The sequence below is a fragment of the Phalacrocorax aristotelis genome, chromosome 17 (assembly GCF_949628215.1).
Source record: "Phalacrocorax aristotelis chromosome 17, bGulAri2.1, whole genome shotgun sequence".
Lineage (NCBI taxonomy): Eukaryota > Metazoa > Chordata > Aves > Suliformes > Phalacrocoracidae > Phalacrocorax > Phalacrocorax aristotelis.
The window spans coordinates 4,781,131-4,808,508 of record NC_134292.1 but is presented as its reverse complement, the minus strand read 5'-3'; the positions used below and the strand labels follow the sequence as shown (position 1 = coordinate 4,808,508).

Sequence of the window (27,378 nt, the reverse complement as noted above, 5' to 3'; positions counted from 1 at the left end):
AGCACATCTGTCACTGAGCAACAGACTGTCAGGTTTTTCATCAAGGGAAATACAATTGAATAATAATGTAGTAAAGGTAAAGCAGCTTCAACAGAGCTTTCTGCCAAATTAAATACAAGGTACGCTAAAGAAAAAAAAAAAAGCAATACAAATACATAACCTAACCCCTCTTGAATACAAATCCTGTAGTAATGGGTACTCGATGGCTAAAGACATCACATCTGCAGTCTGAGCAGCTTGTTCAGGAGGTGGGGGGGTGGATGTGGGTGGATGGGTGAGTGCCGAGGATCCTGACAAGCGTCCAGCTCTGGGAACATGAAATCTTCTCTGTGCCAACAGCCAAATAAGGAATTGAAGGGGAGGAGGAGATGGGCTTTTTGACTAATATTTTGAGGCCCGATTCTCTAATGCCATCTGGTCACTTGGCAATGCTTTTGGCGATGCAGAGGATCTGTAACCCCATCCAAAGTGGTCTCAGAGGAATTTCCCTATGGCGGAAAATCCTTTGATGGCAAAGGGCTTCTGCAGTGTTTGTAGGTGACCCTAACCTGGAGAGAAAAGACAACATTGCTGGGGTTGCTCCACTCTCCACAGGCCCTGGCTACTGGACTACCTTTCCGCAGCCACCGGCAGCCAGTCAAGACTCAGCAGCCCCGATCACAGCCCGACCTGGCCAGCACCTGCTGCTGCTGTGACCAAATATCCACGTGTAAAAATCGCCCTGAGATATTTAGTGCCAGTCCTCCTTCCCTCAGCTCAGGCTCAGCACAGGTCAGACGGGTGAGCAATTTGCCCCATAGTGTTTTACAATAGTCCTGCAGCAGAAAGTACTTTTATAGGTAGCGTCAGAGAGGCCGTTTGTAGCCTGCAAATAGGATGGAAAATAGGCATCTCAAGGGTGCAATAGCTCTATATGGAGCTCTTCAAGTTCAGAAGTGAAATCCTAGGGGATTTTTTTTCTGTTAACTTGTATGGACAGGTCATGGGTCCATTCCTGGTTGGGTGCATAGTAACTGCCTGAAGGGCCTCCAAGCAGCGTGGCCTGTCTGCCTGCAAGGTAATGTCAGCACATAGCCCTGCAAAATTAGAGCCTTGTCTCATCATATAAGCCAAAGGAAGGAAAGGATGGGGTGAGACATCTGGTGAGATTACTCCCTTGGACTTGCTTGGGCAGGTGAAAAAACCCCAGAGACCCAGGGGACAGGAGTGATGAAGCCAGGACCTGTGGGGCCAGAGGGGGATGGCCCTTCTCTCACTCACAGGCTTCAGGACCCAAAGCTTAGTCAAATCTATAAATCCCAAGGACTGCAATGGCTGTTGGAAGAGGCAGCACTAACTTGCAGGAATGAGCCCCCGAAAAGGCCTGCCAGACGTTTTAGGAGTGTGTTATGGTGGCAATGCCACTTCTCATAGGGGCCAGAACCAGCCTGATTTCCATATCACCACATCCTTTGTGTATTGCCCTGGTTGTGTAAAGAGCCTTTAATGGGGGTGTCATTGTAAGTGACCCTGACTTTCTTCTGCCAGAGTGTAAATAAGTATAATGGACCATCAGTCTGTCGGCTACAAAACAAACATCTTCATAAAGGAAAGAAAAAAGGGAAAGGGAAGAAAAGCAGCTTATAGTGTAGACACTTCTGTCTGCAGAGGAGCTGTTTTGGGGCATTTCATTTTCCACATCCTATTTCTTTACATTTTCTGTTTCCCTTGTACATGGAACAGTTTTCTTCTATTCTGTTTTTGTTCCCATTTACCTTTTTCTTTTTTAACCAGAGGGGCATTAAAAAAAAACCCAACACCTTTTAAGCATTTGTATTGAGCATTTGCTTGGCTTTTGAAACTGCTGCAGGGCTGGAGATAAAAACACACACACGCGCACACACACACAAATATTCAGACCCCTTCTGGCTGGAGCGGGAGGTGAAATAAACCTTTTGGACTATTTCGAGACGAGACAGATTTGCAAAAGCTACAACACAAAACCCACGACAATCAACACAGCGACAGTTCTGCCAGGCTGAAAGGAAGCCCTCCTGCAAATTTCATTTTAAAACATGCTTTGCAATTGCCTCTCCTAAGCATGTAAACAGCCCTGCTAAGCAGTTCCAGCTGAGTCACCGTTGCAGGCCAGCCGATGCCTCCCCCTCCCCTGCTTCTCCTGTCTTCCCACCGCCTCTTAACTGAAAGAGAAAAGATCAATGCATTCTGCCCAGGCTACCAAACATGCTGAAATATTCAAGCTAAAGAACAGCGTTAGAGGGAAGTGGGGGACAATAAAGCTCACAATGTTAGTGCAGCGCAGGGTGGGCTGGGTTTTTTTCACTCCCTTCCAAAGTTGAACGATAAATAGCAAGCAGTCATACAGAGGCAACGGGGCTGCAAAAGGTGCGATGGCAATTGGGTCGGGGTGGGCAGGATGATGAAGGTCCCCTAGACCAACCACATCAAAAGAGCAAACTGGCTGAAAGGTGAGGAAAAGGATTTAAAAAAGCACCAATATTTGTGAGTGGTGTCACAGCACTGGGTACACCCACGAGGAGCTTGCCGCTCATGTTTACGCATTACTGTACACTAACATTTCGTACACACACAAATTACCCTTTACTGCTGGTGTTGAATCCACCTGCAGCAAACCGCTCCACTGAGCTTGATGCGAAGGGGCTGCGCTCTGCCCCTGCCAGACCCATGCCCACCCCTCCCCTTCCCCGGCTGCAGCCCACGGATTTATTGCTCCGGAGTAGCCAGTCCTAACCCACCTACCTTGTGTTCATCTAAACCCAATAATAATAAAGGAGAAGGTCTGGAGCAATTCCATACAATTCCTGAGCCAGAAAACAGCCGTGCGTTCGGCTCGCCGGATTTTCAGCGCTGGGTAAGGTCATCGGTACCCAGTGCCTGGTTTTCTGCCTCGGGCAATGGCCTACATCTGACACTTCAGAAGAAAGTGAAAATAAACCCATAATGCACTTAAGTGAGCTGTGTGATGCTGTACTTGGGTTGGGAAGATTTGTCTCTCGTAATATCCCTGCAAGAATCACAGCTGTGGGAAAACAAACCCAAGGCAAAAGCAGTGTCTCCTTCCTGAGACTACGCACCAAAACGCGTCGTCCACCTGCGCTGGTCATGGAGAAGCCCACTGGCAGAAGTTTGCAGAGTATCACAATTTTTCCCTTACCGTGGAGTCTAAAAATTGTTTAAGCAGTTTTTTTTTTCCTTAAAATCTTTCTGACGTTTGTTAGTGTGTTGGTGTTTAAAAAAAAATTTCAGGAGAAAATGTTATTGCTACTGCTTTTTCTCCTTCCAATTCTTTTTAGTTGGATAGTTTTCCAACAGAAATATTTCAAAATAAAATGGGTTATTGAAGACAAATAAAAAACCTACATATGTTTTCAGAAGAAGATGCTGAAACAATATTTTTGTTATAAAAAAATTTGAAAAAAAAAAATTGGACGAAAAAGGAAGGAGAAACAGTGATATTATTTGTGGTTCTCCTTCCCATCCTAAACTGAATAGTTCTCAGGAAATTCTTATTTTTAAAATATTGGACTGCCTTCATTCCATGCCACCAAATTGTATGGCTTTTCCTACAGGAATGAGGCCGGCTGTTCTGATCAGAGATCTCTGCCGTGCCTTCAAGCATCAGCTGTTGCGGCCATATCTACCATTGGGAGGTGGCCTGGGATTTAAAACCCCACATTTTTGCTCCTTGCCGTCAGCGCCTTTCCATTGAGTAAGTGAACTTTAGTTGGGTGGCTTATGCTACCCAGACTAAGATCACCTTCCAAAACCAGCCAAGTACAGTCACCAAGCCCCAGGGTGAATTTGAACCAGGTTTCTGGAAGAGAAAGGTAAGAAAAGTAGAACATGGATGCAGTTAGGAGAAAAACAGCAGCATCTTGTCTCCGTTTTAGAGCAAGATGATTTGCCATGAAATATTACTTCTTTAAGACACATCATTGCATCATTCAGCAGTGCTTTCAGACTATTGGCCTCACCCATTTATTTCCACACAGACTGTAAACCTCTTAGGGGAATAAAAATGGAAAGTCTGTTTTCCTACCAGTTTTTGCAGATGGATTTTACCTCTTTTTTTGTTCTCAAAAAAAAAAACCCGCTTGAGCAAATCCCTTACTTGTACAGATAGACTTGGGTACATCTAGGTGCAAATGTGAGCAAAAGGCAACACTGGAGGATCTTATTGTGCCACGCATTTTGCCGTAACCTGATATTTTTAAGCCAAAGTGTTAAAGGATTTTCTATTTCTTTTGCAAAAATAATCAAGAGCAAAATTTTAACCCTCCTTGCTTCGTAAGAGGAAGGGGAAAGGCTTAAAAATGTAGCTCCTAAATTTTCAAATGCAAGTGTGCCAAATAAAAGGAATCTTCCGTATGCTGTTATTTTCTTTGGTACATTTCATGATTTTGATGTTTTCTGCCATGATTTCCGTATGCTCAGGATTGGCAGTGTTGCAGTAGGGATGCGCCATTGTCAGCCCAGAGAAGCAGCCTTGCTTCGGACCCTGTTCTAGCCTTTCCCAAAGTCCAGTGGGATCCAAAACTCCACCATCAATCCCACCCAGACAGCTCCTAGTCTACTGCTGAGCAGGTACCAGAGCTTGGGGGTCTGACCCCTTCTGCAAACGAAGCCTCTGGTGTTTTTCCACAGCATCATGGCACAGGATTTGAGCAGCATAAAGGGTCTGCTACTGCATCCTACATGCCCTTAGTGCATTTTAAATATTAAGTAATAAAAGTATGTTTAAGTAAAGAATACATTCATAAATAAAGCAAAAGTATAACTCAGTAAATTAACTACTATTCCATTACCAGCAGCCATGTTCTCTAACAGAATAACTAAGAGCAGAATTTTCTCCTGACTTTGCTTCTCATTATTAAAATACTACCAACAATTACTTGCAGAACATGCATTCCTGAGCTAATCATTTGAGGATTAATTTTATGTATGCATAAATAACTCATGTTTTGACTCAGGGTCTTTCAAGCAATGTACTTGACAAAACATGCTTGTGTTTGAATAGCACTGGCTCAGCGAGCATATATGCACACAGAGTTTGTGCTTATACAAAGGTACAGGAGTATTAATGCCCTTTTGCTTTCCTAGGAAACCTTTTCACTCTGCCATGTAGCTGGGGTTATTCTTTGAGAAGGGCTTGAAACTTTGTCACCATCCTGCCATTTAAAAATCAGCACGTTTAAAATAAGTGCGGTCGTCAGTAGCTTTTGAAATCAGCTCACGAGTCCCACATAATTTTAAAAAGCAGCAGCCTCTAACTGCATGTGCCCAGGGATGTCACGGCTGAGATACACACGAGGCCTCGGGTGATAAGACAATTTTTGTTCTGCTGCAAAGCTGATGAGACTTCAGGCCACCAAGGTGCTCTATGCATTGCTGTTACCTGTTAGAAGGACCGAGCAAACACGCCCCTAGCACCTCCAAGATATTTATTTTTTCGATGTCAGTATGCTGGCTAAAGCCAAAGCCTTCGTATCTTTACCGCTGCTGCCTGTGAGCGCAAGCTTGTGCTCGCAAAGGTATACTAAGGCATGTCACAAACACAACTGCATTTGCCTGTGTAGCTATATCTTTCCTTTGCCTCATCCACGGAGATTTTAAGTTGTGGCAACATGCAATATTTAGCACAGAAGGGGTCTGATGCCAATGTCAAATACTGTAAGTGATAATACACACCTTCATTCACATGCGCATATGCGGCCTTACCCTATCGCTTAATTTTGCGGAAGAACAAGTTCCATCAGTTTCTAATCTGTTGAATAAGTTATTTCAGAATTGTCAAGTAGGTTATTTCTCACCTCTTTCTCTGATTCAAAATTACTCGGGTGGGAGAATGAATTATATAGAAAATCGTCTGTCTTTTTAGATCTGACTCAGGAAAAAAGTTGAGATTTTCATATTTCTCACTGAATTAGAATTTTAGAAATGATTCGTTACTTAAAATATTTTATTTCAATTGTGTTGCAACACTACATTTTAATAGGAAAATGGTCCATTTTTGTTACATCTAAGTAGCACAATATATTACAAAACACTGGCCATAGACATTTGTATTTATTATACTGTGAACTGTCACAATAAATGCAGTTGGCACTTTTTATTTTATCAAAATAGTGAAGTGATATCAAAACAAAATCTAAATGATTTGTTTCAACCATTCCCAGCTGGAACTATCATTGAAACAGACTCCTTCCAGCAAAATATTTTGTTTTTGACAAACCCACAATTTTTGGAACATATACTATTTTCTCAAGATGTTTTTGGTGTCTTCCACTCTGTATCTCTAATATTGGCCATGGTCTGAGCTCTGATTAAAAGGCAGTGGGGTAAAACCTGTATTTTTACTAGCTTCAGTTACAGGGAGGCTGCTATAATGCAGGCTGGCAATGCCAAGACCTCCATGAGATTCTGCTCCATGGGCTGGGGCCTTTGCAGAACTGCCCCCATGACTTAATTCTTGCAGACCTTCTGGTTTTCCCATTGGAAAATTCTGGTTCATCAAATTTGGTCATCTCTTCTCTCAGGCGACAAACACCAGGACCCGAGGGAATGGCAGGGAGATGTGCCAGGGGAGGGTTAGGCTGGGCATTAGGGAAAGGCTCTTCCCCCCGAGGGTGGTGGAGCCCTGGCACAGGCTCCCCAGGGAGGCGTCACGGCACCAGCCTGGCGATATTCCAGAAGCCCTTGGCCAAGGCCCTCAGAGACACGGTGTGAATTTGGGGTGTCCTGTGCAGGGACAGGAGCTGGGCTCGATGGTCCTTGCGGGTCCCTCCCAGCTCAGGGCGTTCTGTGATTAAGGGTGGGACCTTCCAGACCCAGCAACAGCCTGGTAGACTAATTAGTCACCTGAAACATGAGATGCAACCCACATCAGGACTGCAAATATGTGCAGCGTGGGGATTGTTTGACACTGGGCAATAAACTGGCAAAGTTCACAATGCTCCACAAAAATTCTCCATCTTCCCACTGCATTAGAATGAAATCAAAGCTCTAAATCTTGATATTTCAGGTATGGGGAGGGGCAACAGAAAGCTCTTTTCTGGTTTTTGCACCACCCTTATTTCAAATCAAATCCTTTCTTGTTCTGCACAAGCAGTGTCTTGCACAGAACTGTCTTACCACCATGCTCCTGGGAGTCAGCCACCAAAAAGAAGATTAAGTTCCCAGTTAGAGGACCTTTCCCAAGACATCTTTCACCACCACCACCACCATTTAGTTCCTGTAAGGCAACTGGACTCTGCAACCTTGCTTATCGTGCAGACATCTAGGCTGAACCTCATAGGTATGGGTGTAAAGCACAACAACGGGTATATATGCTTGACTCCCAGATACATTCACTGTGTTTCTTTTGTATGCCCAAATAGTCCCACTTACACAGAAGTGGGCCACAAAGGTTTAAAATCCGGGTGCAAAAGATAGTGCCTCGAGAAGCTTTCCTCAGGCAAGCAGTTGTGGTCCTTGGGTGGCCTGGAGCAGCCACCTGCCGTACTGAGACCGCTGGGGTCGCACTGCAGCTGCGTGACATTAACAGGTTGCTGCCGCTGCAGCCTAGCGCTGCAGGACCTGGTCTAAGCCAGTGTTGTTTTACACCTGATCAATTAATGTTTATATAGCAGTCCGGAGGAGCCAAGCATGCTACCTCTGCTAAGCAGAGTCAGGAGGCACTAAAATCCACACTTTCTCTAAGTAATACACTGTGACTCGCGGTTCTGCCGACGCCTGCTGTTTGGTTTGGTTACACGCAACCAGACCGGAGGGGCTATTCACTTCCCAAGCCCTCCCCCTCCTCAGCACCTCCATTAAACGCAGGGACACCGGCAGAATCTAGAAGGCTGAAAAATTAGAATATCCACACACCTTAAAGGCTACGGACTGCTGCTGCTTAACTTCCAAGCAGTCTGTCTCCGTGCCCCTAGCCTTGTTTGTTCTGAGCAAGGGCGAGCAGGGAGCTATCAGGGGAAAACGGCCTTTGTAGTAAAACCCTTTGCGTTTGCTATTAAAGCCTCATCTGCAGACCTAAAGCGCGGGGCCAGTGGATAAAGGGAGTGAGCACACACATCCATTTCACCTGTACCCGCTAAGGAGTCAGTAACGAGAAGGCCGTTAAAACCACTTTTCACCTCTGTTACAGACCTCCTGCCCCCGGGTACCGCCCTGCACAGAGCGCAGGGAGCGGGCCCTGTCCGGGGGCAGCCCACGGCGCTGAGACGGCACCCCGGGGCTTTTAGCTCCAGCCACTGCACCCAAGACGGGACCTGCCACAGCGCCCACCTCTGCCCCTCGCCTCCAGCGCTCCTCCGCATTGCTTCTCCCCCCTTCCCCTCCCTCCCGGTCACTGCTTTGCCCATGGGCTGCACAGCACGGGGGACCGACCACGGGCGGTGCGGCAGCCACTGCCCCGCAGGGCAGGCAGAGCCCCCCGCACCTCCCCATGGCACAGGCTACCTCTGTGCTGCTCCGAGGGGAGAACCAACGCCATCCTCCCCACCGAAGAGTGGGGGTCACAGCGTTTTATAGCTCTCCTTCCACCTTCATCGCACAGAAGTGCCCTTTTACCTCAGGCTGTAGCAGCTCTTGGATTTAGACCGGTAGGTCTGCGAGTTCAGTCCCCAGCACGGATGACTCACGCAGCGCCATCACGTTATAAATCCTGGTGAACTTTTGAACACAGAGCTGTTTGTAAGCTGCAAAGCAGCTCAGCCAGCCTGGGGCTCCCACCAGCAAACACAGGCAGCAAACTAGGGACTGCAGCGGGGCCGGAGAAGTCCTCGGAAACTGTGGATGCACTGCCTACTTCACTGTCCCATATTTCTGCTGCAGCAACACCAACTGATGCTTTTCCTCTCCTTCCTTGCCACAAAACAGAGCCAATTCCTTTGCTTGTTTACTGCTACCTGCGCCTTTGCCCCAGAGATGGTGCCTACGGCAAATACACAGCAAATAGAAATGTTACATGTGAACAAGGACAGCCAAGTCACCGCAGAAGAATATCAAAGAGTGAGGCAGAGGAGTGGGGAAAAAAAAAAAGGAGGAGAAAGAGAGAAGACTAGAAATGAATGCTTCTCCTGTCTCAGTGTCCCCATGGTGATGTGAAAAGTCATTAAACACCTCAACAGACTTGCACAGTAGAGCAAACAGGACCAGCTAATAGGACAAAGGCACTGGCACTTTATCTCTTGCCTCTCTTTGGATTCAGAGCAATGAAGGCTACACATTCTCACGGCATCCTCCTGTGTTTTTAATATTCTCCTATCAGCAAGATAAAATGCTCCTCACTCCTTTCCTTGAAAGAAAACATACAAGAAAGAGCGCCTTGCTCTCACCACATGAGGAATTTCAAAGCCAGAGCTGCTGGGTTTTTTCTCCCTGCCCCCAGTCGAGAAGACTAGTTGCAAAACAAACTGTTTCACTACGTGTTCTTGGCCTGGACTCCCTACAAAAAACCAGCAGAAGAGGAGCACGGATCGCCAGGAGAAAAACTTCTCTGAAAACCTGCGAAGTGATTCCCTCTCAGGCCTTCTGCGAACAACGGCGGGAGGCAGGACCAGAGGAGCAGGGAGCGGTATTGGACAGAAAAAGGCTTCACCATAGAATGGTGGTGGTGTTGTAAATAACAATAAGGATTTCTTTTTTTTTTAATTAGAAGTTACTAAGCAATTACAGGTGAACCTCCACTGTGCTACATCCTGTGCAAAACTCACTCAGTATCTAAATCGAACAAAAGCCCACTTAGAAAAATAAACAAGTAAATACCCACTGAGAGGGAAAAGCCTCCTGTTGGGAACTTGACAGAAAGCACTGGAGGACCAGAGTCCAGCAGCACAGACCTCTAATGTCAGGGTATGCACACTTCTTTGAGAGAGAAAATGGGTATAAACCTTCCCCCAAATCCTTCAGAAAGGGAATATAATGTCATTTCCCCCTGCAATACTCCAGAGAAAACATACACTCAGGTAAATCCCCAGTCCACTATGTCCTTACTTTTAGCTTACAAATCTCCAATTTAAGCTACTATTCTCTTTTAATGTAGATTTTTGGCCAGCTCCTTCTTACATTCTCCCTTTATACTGGTCAAAAGCCACCTTTAATACTCTCTCTGGTGAGCAGAACTTTGACAGGGGAATATTTTTTCACTGCTATACTACACAAACCAGGCTAGATCAGAGCCAACTGTGAAAGCCTTGTTTGCAGATGATTGAGACAGCTGGCATCACTTACACACTTTTTGCCTTGAAAGTGGGGTTCATCCTAAGTATAAAACCATTTTACCCCAAAGTGCAGGTGCTACTGGATGTACTTCAGCATTCATTCCTCTCCCTGTCCTTGAGTATGGAAACGATTGTCCAGCTGGGGCAGCTGGCCAGTGAGCAAGGTCCACAGACAACCCTACTCAAGAGCTGCCACCTGCTCTTCTGCAACACACCCGAGCACTGATGCCTTCAGAGAATAGCAGAGACCCAGAGTGGATATTCCAAACCTCTCTCACTACTTGTTTTAATGCTGCTTTTTAAGCCAGTTTTGTCAGCAGAGAAATAATTTTATCTCCAAGGATGTATATCGGCTCTGCCTTCAACGCAACTGCCCCTCAGTCGCGCAGAAAGCTGACTCCGAGCGAGTTCTGCTTCCATTCCCTACCAAGGACAACGGAGGTTTAGAAGACGCTGATGGTCCTTGACCAGCAGTATTAAGACACTAAATTACACTGACATGGCCCATAAATCGCTAAATGAGGGACTCCCAGACAACGATGTGGCGTGAGCCGAATGACTACAAGGGCTGCCCGTTTGCTGGGGTGCAGGCTGGAAAACTCAGCAGACAACAGATGCACCAAGTGCCGTGCACAGCACCGAGCCATCCTTGTGCCGGGAGAGGAGAACGCTCTTTACCACAGGGCTTTGTCACTGCTGTGGTAATGTCCCAGTCGTGCAGGACTTAGGAGGCTTCGTTCTATTTTCACAGTAATACTGGCTGTTATTTACATACGTTGGGTAAAGGACAACTCTCTGGGTAGATATAGACAAAGACAGTCTCCACCGCTAAAAATAGAATGAAATGACTATTTCTAAATAGGGGGAAAAAGCCTTTAATCTCCTTAAGATTGTGCCACCTGCCCACTAGCAGGCAGGAAAACATTATTTCGATATTTCCATTTTATTTGGATTTATACGTAAGTTGATACATAAGACCTGAGGCAGCACGGGTTACATTTCCCCACATGAACACGGTCTCAATTTCCAGAGGACGCCATCTACATCTCGCACATGAAGATGAAACAGAACCGATCTTGGCTAAAATCCTACAGACTGAACTAAAAGCAATAGAGTGCAAAGCCCAAGCAGCTATGACGTGAGCTAAGAAACAAGCAGTTCTAGGTGGGAGTTACCCATAATTTCATAACTTCTGGGGCTGTGTGAATAATAGGCCACTAACTGACCTTTATGAATTTCCTCCTTAATTGATATCAAAGTAACAACTAAATGTTAAGGTGACATGAACAAACGGGCTATGCTTGCTATAAAAGCACGCTGTGCTCTGAGAATGGCATGCTCAAGAACCTCTTCTCTTCAAGGAAAGCAACTTTTTTTTAAAGTTACTTTCAAATAAATTGCAGTGTCTTTTCTCTTTTCAGTAAAATATCAGGGTCTTATCTCTTGATGCAAGAATGAGGCAACACAGAGGGTTTCTGCTCCCCCAGGGGTTTACAGCATATAGCTGATCAGATGGCTAGGAGTTTCAGTGACAGCATGGTACTAGGTGAACATAAATCACTATTTATACCCAATAGTTCAATAATACTTCACACGATGCACAGTGCTTCACCCTGTACTTCTGTCTGCTAAGAAATCAAGTGAGTTAAACTTTGCTTTTTAGGATCTCTTATTTGCTCTGTCATGGCTAGAGAATACCCTGGAGAGATAAAAGACAAATTTCCTATGTCCTGTCCAGTTGGCACCTTGTTACTACTTGTAACTGTCACCTCCCAGAACTTGCTCAGGATTGAGTTGAGATCTTTTTTTTTTTTTATTAAAACAGATGCTATAAACAGTCCCAGTGTCAGGATTTCACAAGGGGGATGGGGGAAGACCCTAAGACATAGGCAAATCAATCATGCTTGGTTCTTCCCGGCCAGGCTTTCAGATGAGATTCCTACGCTTTACCTGCGTTTTAGGCTGGTAAATGATCCTTTGACAACAAACAAGTGCAAAGGGAGAATAAGCCATTTCAGTGACAGTAGTTATGCTTCCTCCATCCGAGGTACACAAAATTCAGATGATCTCTACTGCTTTCTCGTAGGGAATTGTTTTGTTTCATAGTGTTTAAACTGAAGCAGATAACTCCCCCCTCCTCTCCCCCCAGCCAAGATTGAAAATGGTATGGGAAAGATGTCCAGATAGCTGATAGAGTCTGGCATCATTTACTCTGGATACAGAGTGTGAGGAGGAATAAAAATGCAGACTCAACAGTTTCAGAAAAGTACCAACACAGCAAGAAAGGCAGGCGGACAGATTGCTTGGATAGACTCCTTTTTAGTAACAAGATCTATAGCAGCACGGGTTTTCTGTTTGTTGTACAGTTTTAAGAAGGATGTATTTTTGCTACAGGATTAAATAAAAGGGAATATTTTGCTTTCCCTAATTCTCCGTTCCCCTCTATCTTCAGAGGTTTGTGTTAGGCTTGAGTAGAAGGAGAAAGATTATTTTTACACTCCAATTTCAGAAAGCAGCTTTCAGTTTGGAAACAGCTGCTAATAACTTCAAGACCTGTGTGGAAAGATTTTTGCTGTGGGAGGAGGGAGCTGATCTGGGTCTCAGAAACTGCCGGCTCCGTTTCACCTGCCATGCATTCACTAAGACTTATTCAAGGTTGCACAATTTGAACGTTTACATTTCTCCACCCGTGAAACCCAGATGAAGATCAGACTACTTATTTTCACCGGTGGTTGTTATAAGGACTCAAATTGCCGTGCTGGATTGCAGACGCTCAGTCTAACCTGGCTTCACGCTTCTCGGCAGCAATAACCCCAAACTTCTCAGATGCCAAGATTCTCATCCAGAGTAAATATCAAAAAATCTACTCGAGGTGAACGTATCCTCCTGCTGGGTCCTGGGCCAGGTTGTACCACCTACAGAAATTTTACATCTCTCACTTTTCAGCCTATGTAATGCACTGCTGAACCTTTTCTTTACGCACGGAATAGCTAGCCTTGCTACGAGTCCAAACATCTGGTAACTTGACCTAGACACCCTGTTCTTTCTTTCTTACCCTTGTGTTAAAGTATTCCAGGATTTTACATGGAAACATGGACACTAGAACCATCTCAGGGACCCTCAGCTTTAAAGACCATTTGACACAGCAGAACCCAGCTCCACTCCCACTATTAAACCCGCAAAATTCTTTTTTTATTCTCCCATTTCAGTTGCACCCCACAATATAGTGTGACAAGCCATTAAGCAGTGCTTGTTCATAGGGTAGAAGGAAGGAAGAAAGAAACGGGGAAGAAAAAGGCGACAACATAATCAGTTATATGTTGGCATGTATGACTGGGTACAAAGCAGAAAGCAGCTTTCCGGAGCTGCTAGCGAGAACGCCTGCAGTCACTGCGTTCAGCCTGCCCTTCAAGTTCTATACACTAGGGCAGAACATTTCATCTTCCAAGACCATGGACAACACGCGTGATCTCAAATAGAAACTGTCCTTCCTTTTACACATCCCTCATAATAATCTGATTTATCCCAGACAGCTTCTTCCATAGTATGTATCTCATGCTGACTCTCACATTCTCTTTTGAAGGCAAAAAATCATATTGCCCCTGTTATGAAATATTCCTTTGATCTAAGGGAAATCATGAGCAATTTGTGTGTGACATTTACTAGCTAATGTGCTGAGGGAATATCACTTCTAGAAAAACACTATTTTCTGGTAGTTTCAATATACTGAATAATGCTATGCCAGTGATGATTCATCTGGAAAAGGTAACTATTTCAGCATGATGAGCAATATTAATAACAACACATTATACATAGTGCTTCTCAAGCAGACAGATCCTAAAGCCCACTGCAAACCTTTTATATAAGGACCACTTCAGTCATTCAGTGAATTGCAGACACCTGTGAATAAAACAGGAACCCCATTTCTGCACCAGCCACAATACACAGCATACAGCAAAAGGGAAAAGGGAAGTGTGATTTGAGTTGAAATACTAGAAGTGGGAGAAATGAATAAAACAAATGGCCCCAGCTGAAATCTGACATTGAGTATGATGCTCCCGCAGCTTTAAAAGAAGTGTATTGGATCATTAATCGTCCAAAGCGGTCAGCGTAGGGTCTGTCAAGGCAGAGAAGAAACAGGGCTGAGCAGTGATTAATGCAAAGAGAATTTTCTGTTGAAGTTGCTGCACACCGACAGTCCTTGCTCTCCTGGCTCCCAGGATGGCTATCACAACCTGCTGTGCGTGAGTCACCAGAGCTCCCCAAGCCCTGGCTTGGATCCGACAGCCACAGACAGCCTCAAAACCACCTTATACCAGTCACCATCTCACCTGCAAGGACATGTTAACCCCTACCTGCAGTCACACAGTAAGTACTACCCCAAGGGTGGGAAAAAGCAAAATCATTGATTTCCCCCTCCCCTGCTGGCAGTCCCCTTTGGGGCCCTCTCCTAAATGCTGACCTGGCTCACCCGTGCTCTGAGAGCTGACAACAGGACAGTCTGTGGGGTCTGCAGGAAATACAGTGCAATACTTAATTATCACTTGCTTAAAATTTAGGTTTTATCTATATTCCATAGTGACATCATTACTGACATACAAGACGTTTCAAGATCCCTAACAACTATACTGTAACACCAAAACACCCAATAAAAATCTGTTGAAATTTGAGAGAACACATGAATGTATTAATCTATTGTGTAGAGATAAAAATATGGACACAACCCTTGCCTACAGTAATGTTTTAAGCTTTGATTCGGCAAAGCGCTTAAACACACACTTTACGTTCAGACAAGCACCGATGCACTTCCTTTGGGGCTTGGCTACACCACGGAGAAATTCCCCTTTTTCCTTCCCCCCCGCTGTGCTCCCATGCTTGCAATCCTTCTGAATTCAGCTGCTGCGTTTGCACAAATTGGATGAACGACCCTAGAGGTGGATTCAGTTCACTTTGGAGTAAGGTGGTGCAGACAGCTGAACTCACACCAAGATGACAAAGCTTCCACAGGCATCCCGCATTCAGGCTTCATCCAGAGCCCTCCCTCCTTTCCAGAGTGCGCTCTCTAGCCCCGGGGCTAAGTCAGGTAGATGTTACTTCTGTGCTTCAGAGAGATGGTCATAGCCAACACCACCGTGTCACCACGTTTTCTGAGGGAATATACCCAGAATCAGAGATCTTCCTTGCTTGTATAGGGTTGCAGAAGAAGGCAACCTGCTTTGTGCACCATGGTAAGGCATAGGTTTAGATGAGCTTCTAATTCAGGACTGGGGAGAGATGAGTTAAAATCTGTTCTCCGGGCAAGTCACTTCATTTGCGTTACTTTGTACAATGGGACAATAGTAACATCTTTCTTACGTTGGCTTTTAGAAAATATATAAAAATTCAAGTCCATTAGGTGCTCAGTGCAATAATCATGTCTTTGAAGATGTACAACACCAAGCATAATGGGAGCTACACTCCCAGCTATGATCTTCAGCTGCCGACATGATACTGATCCCTAGTAACAACCCCAGATATCCGATACCACATTCTGTTTATCCAACAGCAAGCTCTTTTCAGGCACAAGATAGTTTCAAAAGATTCTTAGGCCGGTTTTGCCACTCACCCACAAATTTCACTCTAAAATCATGTTTGCTTTTGGTTCTCTAATAGGAACCCTGAGCTTATTTTCCCATTCCTTACCCCCCAAGGAGCTGTTCACTTTGCATGCTTAGCATTGTTCTCCTTCTATGGGCTGCTGTACCCTCCAAGGAGTTGTTAAGCTGAACATGTGTTGTAGTTCTACTTTTGTATGTTAATTGATACACTTTTTAATTTTACTTTTGCATATTATTTGAATTTGTTTCATTGTAAATTAGATTCTAAAGAACCCCTGTAAACAATTGCTGCTTGCCAGCAGATCTCTCGAACAAGCAAAACCTCCTTCAGAGGAAATGCTGATGAAATTCAGTCTTGCTTCTGAATCACTGATGCAATGCAAAAAATGCCACCTTTAAGAACAAAGAGGGGAGGGGGGAGCCTCCATTAATATAAATGCCTAATTTCCACTGACATTTACAGGGGTTATGATAGCTTCATGGAAGCCAAATACAACCCAAAGGATTATACTTAAAATATCTGCTCAACCCCACCTGATGTTTTCTAGCGCTTAAACATTAAGAAAACTGCCTTTTATAAATATTAAAAATGAACTCAGGGGAAAGTAGAAAATGATTCAAAAAGATTTGCTTTCAAAGTTATTTCTTCACACTGGTTCATAAGAGGAATGCTAAAATACACAGGATTAATTGTTCTATCCAAACTAGTCTCTTACATTATCACCTGCCAGCCTTCATTTTTCCAAATATTTTAAACTTGGAATTTATAAAAACTAAATAGAGGATTGGTTGAAATGAAAATTTCTACATTTTCTTAATTGTAACCTCAACAAAAAAAGGTAAAATTAACTGTTTCAAGAGCCACCATTCCTGTAAAATACTCCTGGACTGAAGCACACATTGTCAAGGCTGTGGTACAGCGTAGGCTGCATGCCAAGCTGGAATACAAAGCCAGCCTTTTGAGGTAGGCTAAAGCTGGTGCCTAGCCACAGTTCAGCTCTGCTAAAACTCCTCAAAAACATAATGCATTCATACTTGGTATATGATGAAGTCACAGCTGGTAGCGGACCACGTTCTGGATGACAGTTTAATTTAATCTGAGGGAATGGGAGAGAAAATTGCTCAAAAAGGAACACAAGAAGTAAGATTTCCAATTCAGCTTTCCTATCAGACTTGCAACAATATTAAACATGTAAAAGAATGAAGCTTCCCTCAAAACATGTCCTTCACTTCCTTAATGGACCCTGTGCACTCTGCAGGGAGCAGCAGTAGAGGCAAGCTCTAGCCAAGAGGGCTGCCTTCCAGCAGACCTAGCAAAGGCATTGATTTACTCTGACAAGTACTAAAATAAAAACAGGGAAAGAACTAACTTTGCGAATAACAGATGTTTTCCTTCCCTTCTCTACTGTATCTTCCTCTTGCATTGCTATATTCAAGCTCACAGACAGTGGAGATGGGGAATTTGTCCTCAGTGCTAGTTCTTACCCTTAGTATTTTGCTTTAATTTTATTTTAAAGTTCACTGAAAATCAAAGTCAGTGGAGCTTGAAGGAAATGAGGTTAAACTAGAAAACGTTTTGAAACCTAAGAAACAAAAACTTGTCTTGGTACCAAAGTGTTTTATCAGCTTCACATACCAAGTCCTCCGTGAAGCCAGCTGAACTGTGTCACTTGCTTTATTCTAGGTTTAGATCTGCCATATAGTCCAGTGCTTTGACTCCCAATAAGACAGATGCTAGAGAAACTCTCAAAATACTCTGTATATGTACTGGATGCAGGAAATTCAATAAAAGAACAATTGGTTGAATAATTATTGAACTCAATTGGTGTCTGAAATCAGATGTTCCAATAAGCCAGAGGCTTTGGCTTGCTTCTCCGCAGTGAGCCCCAGTAAATCTGAACCTGGGAGCAGCATTGTGGTGGCAGGTCAGGCTGGGCTTCAGTCAGAGAGTGAAGAATTTGGGTCCTCTTGGTGCTTATCAATGGGCTGCGTTGTTTGCAGATGCAATTAGACTTTACTCCATAGCAGTATTGGCAGCCAGGTTAGTCCTATAAATCTGACTTAAGTCTTTAGCTCCATGTACCATTTTCAGGTCTTGTTCTCTCTCAGAAGAAAGAGTAACTTGAATGATTTCCAGCACCTGTATTGTTAAGAGATAACTAGCTTTTCCTCAGCCATTTTTCCTTGATATCCTTTTTCCTTTACTCCATTTGTAAAAATATTATGGCTGGACAGACTCAGATTTGCAACATCTCAAAACTAGCTGCAAAAAACAAAGTAGTGAGTGAAGAACTTATATACTGCAGGACCATATTTTCTCTGTATAAATATTAGATTATCAGAACAAAAAGACTCCCTGGGATTCAGCAGCCATACTGGCATGAGCTGAGGACAGAAGAGGGATGACAAGGCACACAAGAGTGGAAGCTCTTCTAGAGCCATGCTTACTAACCAAACTTCCTTCCCCTCAGAGGCAGCTGATCCAATACGTTATTTCCTTTGCTTTTCACCTCCAAGATCTATAGGCAAGCTTTAACTAGGTCACAAATGAGATACCTGGAAAAGAAAACTGCTTCCTAAGGAATATTTTCTTCTCAGCAAGTAATTGGCAATTTCTTTGCCAAAGAACCTGAAGAGGACAAGAAGGAGCATCACAAGTTGATCTGTCATTTTGATGGGGTAAAGAATGGAAAACTAGCTTAGTTTCTTCTCCTTTTAATGACACTTTTCCCTAAATCCATATTTAAGTTACCTTTGGGGATAAATCCCAAATACTTATTTTCATCCAGCTGAACTTCGAATCACACATGTACTTCCTCTTCTAGGAGGTCTCTAGGCAAGGATTTTTGCCAGCTTCATTAGGTCATCCAGAGCACTTCATTTTTTCCACACTCCTTTTCTGCTTTTCTTATTATCAATAGAGGAAGGGACACTACTGATTTCTCTAGGTGTTCATACGTAAACAGAACAGGAACCTTCTATTGAGCAGAGAGGTTTCTGCAGGTGTGGAGAGATATAAGAGTCTGTCTCTCCCTAGGTAATGTTTTCAGGGCTAGTTTTCCCTCCATTTTTTCATGTAAAAACAGAACCTGCCACATTCTCTGCTATTTGATAAAGACTTTCTCTAATACCATGTTCTGTGTCCATGCTTTTTATTTTTAACACAATCAATACATCACAAATCAATTCTTCCCCATGGATGCCACAGATACCCTAATTAAGCCATTATTGTCCAGCCCTTCATTAACTTTTCAAAAGCTTCCAGACAAAACTACTCACGCTGCAGACTCAGGTTCCACTCCAAACTTCTCGGTAATGTGAAATGGTGAATATAGTGAAGGGACCTAAGAAAAAAGCCTTTTTGCTTTCGCTCTGCCACTTGAGATACAGCCCAACATGGTGACAACGCAAGTTCCAAACACCAGAGGTTAAACTTGAAGCACACTCATCTTGCTTGAATCCCACCTATATCTTCCAACCTTGCTGGGCTGCAGGATACTTCCATCTGGATAGGGCAGTAAGTAGAAGCCCTCCCATTAATTTTGAATGATGCATTTCTATCTTCAGCTATGAATAAAGCAGATCAATGACACCAGCATGTTTTATTGGGCCTCCTGTGCAATGAATTGGTAGTGAGACAGCCAGGGAGATGGAGTCGACATGCAGATGAGATTTGTAAGTGAGGACATATTGATTATTTCCATCTCAGTTCAGGCAGTAATTCCACACAACGCCTCTTCCCCTGTTTTAGCTCATTATTTATGCCATAAAAACACTATCTCAATGATAATAACAGGCTTCATTTACAAGCCAGAGCATAAAGCACTGATGCTTAAGGTTTCAGGAAGTGGGTTAAAGGAAGTGAGAGAGATTTAACAAGTCCTGGAGATGCACAAAACTGCTGAGGCTGATCTTGTGGCTTTTTATGCCCTCAGAAAGGAAGATTGAAAGCAGGTGTTAGATTACCAGGCTTTTTATTAATAACTCAAGGCTTGTATGAAGGCTGATTGATAGCACAGTCAGCACTTTCCCAGTGAATAAAGCTCTACTCGCTCTGTGCCATCGGTAGACGTGTCTCTTCTCAAAGAGAAAGCATCAGGCACGCTCCTGATCTCTCAAAGGCAGAAGGCAGATCCAGAGCCAAGAGGATATTCCCCAGGAGACCCTTCACTGGAGAAGATCCCATGTGATCTCTGCAACACAGCTAGGGTTTGTAGCTGTGTTTTATCCCCAGAGTTTTTTTCATTCATTAGAACCATCACCAGTGAGCTACTAACCAGCATGACTTATCCAGCAACAGCCTCGTCCTCCAGACCATCCTAGGAAATTCCTCTACCAGGATGGGCCCATGATAACACCTATGCTTCAACTTACATAAGAGAAACATCACTCCATACTTCCACACATGAAGCAAAACACATTTTAGGAGATAGAAGTATTTATTCTAATTGTTTCATCACATCTGTCCTTTGCAGCTGTGTTAAAATAGCAATAGCATCAACCTCAGCCTGCTTCCCAAACAGCCAAAGGGCATCTGTGGTTAACGGCCTGTACGAAAAGTCTCATGCCTTCAGTTCTCTCCCTTAATTGCTAGGAAATGGTCCTTGAGCATTAAAACATGTCTGATACTTCTATGTTTAAATATCTATAGAGCTATCATGTGCAGAAAAAGAATAGAGCTGGCTACCCAGCCAGATAGCCCAAAAGCCTTTGTTAAGCTATAGTTAGGGTTGTGCATATGTCAGATAAGTCAAGAGAAAAAGAACAGCAGGAAATCCTCTTAAGGCAGCAAGAAATTGTTCACTAAGGCAGGATCTATTAAAACACAGAAACAGAGTTAAGATGTTCTAAACACTCCTCAACAACTGCCATCTCCACACCCAGCAAAATATTTTATAAATGCTGTAGTGCAGCACAGAAGTTCTAGTGCTCTGCAGAGCATGGGGGTCTGTTTCCATCTCTGCTGCTTCAGTTATGAGCCTTTAAGTGCTTAATGAGCCTAGGTAAGAGTAACCAGGCTAAAATATTTATAGATACAGGACTGAGTAAGCTGAACACACATGAGCGATTAGAACGACACTGGAAGACATTATTTGCAGAAAGTCATTGCCCAAGTTCTCCCATATTCCAAGACAAAGTATAATATCTAGCAGCATCAGCACATTACTGGACAATATGTGTATGTATTCAAATTCTTAATGGATTTATGTTTGATAGGACTTTACGAAGTCTTCTTCCAAGATACATCAAGGGATGCCTTTTTAACCTGGCTGTTTCTGATTAGGAGAGCCAAGGGAGTCCCTAGATGCTCTAGGAGCCCTGTTATCCTCACACGTGACTTTAGGACTAAGATGCTGTTCAGATGTTCTTAAAATGTTACCAGCCTTGGTAGTCCCAGCACAACCTAGGAAACTGCAGCAGGGAAGGAAGACTTTTTTTAAAAATATTTAGAGCAACATGGGAGAAAAACATCCCCTAATATAAGCTGTTGATTTGCTCAGGGCAAACTGACAGCAGAGGCCAGCCATAGCTAAAGTGGAAGGGATGGCTTTGTCACTTTTCAGGGATGAGTGACAACCCTTGTAATGAAGTAAAGATAAAAGCTGACCCAGAACTTGTCTAGGAACCAGAGATGAGTTCAATCTCAATATTCAAGAGGCAAATATCACATTTCGCCAAAGTCAGGAAAATAGGTAGAAATGTATTATTGATGAAGCCATGCAGAAACCGCAGCAGGTTATAAATGCAGGCGGTCTTATTTAAAACCTTTGTGAACATAAGGGATATGAGGAACAAAATTGAGAAATGCTAGGTTTTATTGTGCCTGTGCTAGTCACCTGGGGACACAACCTTACTTCTTTGAGTCCACAAAGTTAATAGGAAACAAAGGCTCACAACATCTTTGCCCTTCCCTGGTCTCTAAAACATCTCAGGTCAGCAAGGCTCTTCAGGACATGTCACCAAACATACTGCTAGGCAGGATGCTATAATTATTCAGCTTCTGTGAATTTTTAAATATGAAACCTGTGTGCATGTTATTACAGCACATCAGCTGGAAATCTGCCATCCACAAAGGCCAAGAACAGCTATGAGCTGAATTATGAGAGTAAGAGCAACAGAAAGGAACACCTCCCTGTCAGCTTCTTCACTTACTGCAGGCTCATGCAAATTGGCCAAGTAAAAGCCAGCAGTTCTGACCCCAGTCACGGAATAAATCCATCTTCTATAAGGAAGGAGGGGGAGGCAAGGGAAGGATCTGGACTAAGGAGGAGTTGTGCAGTTTATAGGGAAGCATATATAGTGCGGCATGCCCTGAGAATCCTTCCCTCTGTCCACATCAAGATTTTCTGATTCATTAAAGCTCCTAATCTGCATCATGTTTAACTTTTGTGATCTTCACTGCAATCAGTGGTGAGAGGAAAAATATCTCTGGGGAAAGGCACAGAGTCAGCAGAAAGGATAAAGCCTTTACAGCTCTATGAACCGATACTCCCTTTTCCAAGGGAGGGGCCAGGTAAGATAAGAGTCACAAAATGGAAACGAGAGGAAAGAGAAAGGGGAAATGGAGGCATAAAAATATGGCTATTCACCCTTCTGAGCCACCACTATCCCCTAGACCACACCGCTGCTGCCATGCTGTCCCGGTTCCCTGCTTGTCCACAAATGCAGGGGCGCAACCTTCTTTGAGGTCTTCCCTTTCTCCCTGGCTGTGCACAGGCTTGGGGAATGAAAGATCATGTTCAAAATGGCTTCGGAGGAGAAAAGGGGCCATTGTGATTTTGACGTGGTTTATGACATCTTTGCTACCTTTCAGCGGCTGCCAAGGGGCAACTTCTCCAATAATTACTGGAGTCTGACTTTTTGATTAGGCTATATTTAACAGTTTGTCAAGGACACACAGGCCTTGGGATGGGTGGCTTTGTATGCTGCAGTATACAGTTGATTATGATTAATACACACCTACTAAATACACAAGCAATACAAGGACAAGCAAGGGATGTTCTTTAGCTTCCTCTGTTCCATACCAGAAGAGTTGCCTCCTGCTTTAAGAAACAAAGTTGTATTGTTCTTTTCACCTTTTTAAACACTTGCACAGCAGCTCCTTCTCCTACCTCCGTCTTCCCTTTTGAAAATAAATCTGTGAGCTAGACTTATAAAAGAGCTACAGAAGCAGAATTATTGGGTTGTCCTCTGGCCTCTGATCTTAGCCAAATCATTGAATTACAGCTAAATACCCAGTTTGTAAAGCAGGTAACCAAATCACAGTGCCGCTCAATTCATAAAGAGATTCCACAGAGTGACAAATAGCACAATATTTGTAGTCCGCTTTGTTGTTACCCACTGGCACATCCAGCCTCAATTAGACAAGTACAAGTCAGCACATTAGCTGCAACAGTGCTTCTTTTATTTCAGTGTTCTAATGTCTGCAGTCACAGCACCACACAGCAAACTTCTGGGTGCAAATTTATCCCGCGGTCCCGCCGGGTTCAGTCAGTTCACGCCTGCTCTAATTAACCCGCGTGCAATCATCTTCATTTCCACACCATCTAGAGCAAGAGAGAGAAGTCACTCAGCACTGGGCTTCGCTTTCCTGCGTTTTAAGCAACAGATAACTTGTTCGTTGCTGTGTAATATTTGCTTCGCATAATGTTTCAGGAGTGCGTCATGAGTATTTCTACCAGTAATCACCTGCACACGACAGAGTGCATGTGGGCACGCAACCTAAAATGAAAATCCTGTGCACACAGGTTGCTTCTCCACATAAAGATATGGGTTTTTTCAAAGAACAGAGAAGTTCCAGCCCACATCCTACTTGCACACAAATCTCCAAGGTGTCTCTGGGGTTAACAATCCTCCAGGAGGCTCGGGCTCGTTTGCAACTCAGAATATTTTGGTAGATGCCAGTAAATTTTTACTCCCCAGTCATCAGACTCCCACGATGCTTGCCAATTCCTCTTTTTTTTATTAAATACTCATATCTGTAAACTGCTACTCAGTCTGGCCCTTATCACCACAGAAAAAGAGGAAGCCTCGTATCTGCTGCCTGCTGGCCTTCATATACCTCCTCTCCTGAAAGCAAAGCAAACTTTTCTTCACCTTATTTCTATGCAGCAGTGTCAAAGGGGCCTCTGCTCAGAATGACAAACCAGTCCACAAATCACTTGGGAATCTTCTACACTCAATTTGCTCCAGCTCTGCCTGGCAAACAAGAGACAGGAGGCACATATACATTACTACTGATTAGTCCGTGTCTCCAGTATCAGCAGCCATGCACACAGGCTGACCGTAACTTTAAATATTGATAACCAAACTCATATATCATGGGCCTGGGAGAGTGACAGTTTCAGTGCATAACAACAAAGGCTTTCTACAATAATCAAATACTCAATAATTCATGAAAATATATCCCCCCAAATCAAATTGGAAGCTATTTTGTGTAATATATTATTTAAAATTCAATATTATAATGCACACAACTTCTGCTCCTACCACAGAGGACCATTTCAAAATGTGATTATGTGTGGACTCTATTTAAAAGTGACAATTTTGCTTTTCATTTGTTTAACAGCTTAAATGGAAGAGCTCAACTGGAACTAAGTCGTCTGACAATGAAACCAAAGCCGACATAAGCAACTTTGCAAACTTCATGACAGCTAAAAAGAAGTATGGCTCTTCCTCACTGGTAGCACAGATGAATTCCCCACTCTGACGCTCACCTTTACAACTTGTTCAATGCTTAGTGAAAGGAAATACTCAGCAAAACTGTCTGACAAACATTTTTACAGTTCTACTAGTCTGTCACTCTGGGCTGGTCAAATAGTGAGGAAAAAATATTTACTTGCAATCCAGGGACTCTTGCATAGAAAACAACTTTGGCTTTGCATCTGTTTATTGCCGTTGGAAAACCCATTTGTGTAAGGGAAGGTTGCCTGGTGTAAAGTGCCAAGAGAAGAGGTTTTTGCCCTTGTAAACAGAATGCACCGGAGCATAAAATACAATCAAGATTTGTGACAAAATTCATCCCAGGCAGACATCACTCCTCAGTGGCAGCAGGGAGCGGGGTGAAATGGCACCGTGTGATTGAGGGGACCAATCTTGCAAAGTGATCACAGAGGGAAGCTTGGCAGCGAGGAGCCTGGGCAGCCGTGGCTGAAGAGAGCTGACTCCAAGTGCACGGATCAGCTTTGAAGGATAAAACTATTTTGTGAAGAGGAAAATCTCAGCCTGTTTATGAAGTGTTTACAAGTAGAGTCTGCAGGAGTTAGGTGTCAAACAGTTGCCAACTCTTCAGTCCGTTCGAATGCCAATCTTTTCTTGTACGTCTGCTGCAGATCAAATCTTTTTTTTAGTTCTCTCAAACCGTGGTTTCTAATGAAAGCAAAGTTGAGGGAACAAACATTAAACTCTCTCAAGTTATTAACCTGTAGGAAAAAAGATACTGTCTTGAATTTTCTTCAGTCTGTGGCTTTTTACTGACTCCTTTCCACTTGTCATATTTGATACTTTTTGACCATTTTATTCCTTTTGCTCTGTGGTACCAAATCAGGACACAAAGGCTGCATCCGAACACTGCCTCCTTTCTACAGCTGCGACGGGGCAGCTGAGCAGGGCTGCGCCTTCCATAGGTGACAAAACAAATCAGACTTGGAAAGGTCCTTTCACTGGTGCTTGGGAAAAGGGACTGAAGTCCTGGGGCAAAGCTGGTGCCCACGAGGACAGGAGAAGCTGTTGCAGATGGTATGTCTTGGTTCAGGTTCTGCTCCCATCCCTCAATTTTTGAAAAGTTCCTAAATTACTGTGTATCCGTATCTCAGCTGAGGGCACTCCTCTCATGCACAGCAGAGTCCATCAGACTGGTGTTCTAGGACCAGTTCTGTCAAATACTGCAGAAGTTTAAAGTGTCTGCTTGCACCAAGAATATTTGGTTCTGTTTCACTCTAGTTCAGTTTCCTATACTCCATGTATTATTAGAAATAAAGAATTTAAAAAACATTGGCTCGGCCTTTTGTTTCTGTTCACCCCTGCCCTCAGAGGTTCTCAACCTTGTATCACAGATGCCGGATGCTTTGCCACTGACAGATGCTGACATCATGTTAATGCCCAGAAGCAAATGGAGAAGGCACAGAGGGGTCATAGCGCTCATTTAAGGGACTAGTTTCAGAGCAGCTATAGACAATATGTTAAGCCAAAAGATTAAGAGGTGATGCCATGACAGTGAATGAAGACTCATAATAGGGAAATGTCAGGTATGAAAGAACTTCTCTGGCAGAGAAAGGCAAAACAGAATCAGTGACTTGAAGTTAAAACCTCAAGTTCCCAACAAAAATAAGTCATTTTTGAAGAAGATATGAATCACCACCTGCTTCAGAAAAGAGATGAGCTATTCAGTACCCTGATCTCCCCGTGGATGTTTTGACAGCAGCAGTGACTTAATAGGGGGGGATGGCAGAGAGGAAATATTAGGAAAACACACTCCTGTGGAAAGATATTACAAGTTTGAGTCATATTCTGGAGGTTAGAGTGGTTCACATGAACACACAGGCAGTGTGATTTTTATCAATGAACCTCCAGACTTCCCATGCTCTGAAACAGCTGCCTCGGGGTTTGTGACATGAACTGCTAGCTGAATTCCCTCCCATTACGTTTTCTAAATTACCCAGAGTATGGCAAACCCATACCTCAAGTACCATAACCGCAAGCATGTTTCATGCAACTGTCCATTGCAACAGGACTTTGCAGGGGCACACATGTGGTTAGAAATAAAAGAATGGGCAACTTTTCTTCTGCAGAGTTCCAAAGACCCAGGAAACGGCAATAGATAAATATGAAAAGGAATTCAGAATCTTGGTCTTTATAGCAAAGTCCACAAACTGCAGGTATAAAGAAAGGGCTGTAGACATGGCAACATGCTTGCAAACCTCCTGTGCCCAACCAAGCTGAAACAACTGGGAAGGGGCAGTTGATTTGGGTACCAGTATCACCTTAGGTGATGCGGTCAGTGTGGTGAGTGAAGAGCCTTGTCTCTGAAGGGCTGACCACAGATACCTCCCCGAACCTGAAACAGGTTTCTTTTGGGGAAAAGTGGAATCTGCAGCAAAGTCACCATGTGGGATGTTGAAATTCTTCAGTGTGGTATGGCACTTCAGTATATATGCAGGCATTCACACATGGCTGCATCTCACTTTTAAATGTCTCTCAAGAGTTGTATATTAAACATAAGAAGGATTTTTCCAGGAACTAACACAGTTGGCAGCCTTTTGTCTCTATTTTTTAAAGTAATTTATGAAAGAAGAAAAGTAGCAGAGTCAATTTACAAAAGGCTGCAGTCTGGACTTTGATAGATGAACAGATCTGCTAACAAAACCTCTCACTTTTCACTGAGCACTCCATCTTCTTATCTGTTAATCCTGGTGAGGAAAGAATAAGGAAGGCAGGCAGCTGAATAGAGGAAAGACCTAGGTAATGTTTAAACCAGTGAACAATCAACCAAGACATCAACCTCCCTGCTTTTTTTCCAGAGCCAACCAGATAATCAGCCA

At 43.6% G+C, this 27,378-nt stretch overlaps 1 long non-coding RNA gene across 1 annotated transcript in view; it reads right to left on the bottom strand.

The window, feature by feature from the left end:
- The window catches only part of LOC142065686 (uncharacterized), a 51,634-nt gene extending 42,953 nt beyond the window's left edge, over positions 1-8,681 (bottom strand). Inside the window, exon 1 of the long non-coding RNA XR_012663498.1 lies at positions 8,590-8,681. This is a non-coding gene — a long non-coding RNA (uncharacterized LOC142065686). The remainder of the gene's footprint in view (positions 1-8,589) is intronic.
- Positions 8,682-27,378: the final 18,697 nt, after the last annotated feature.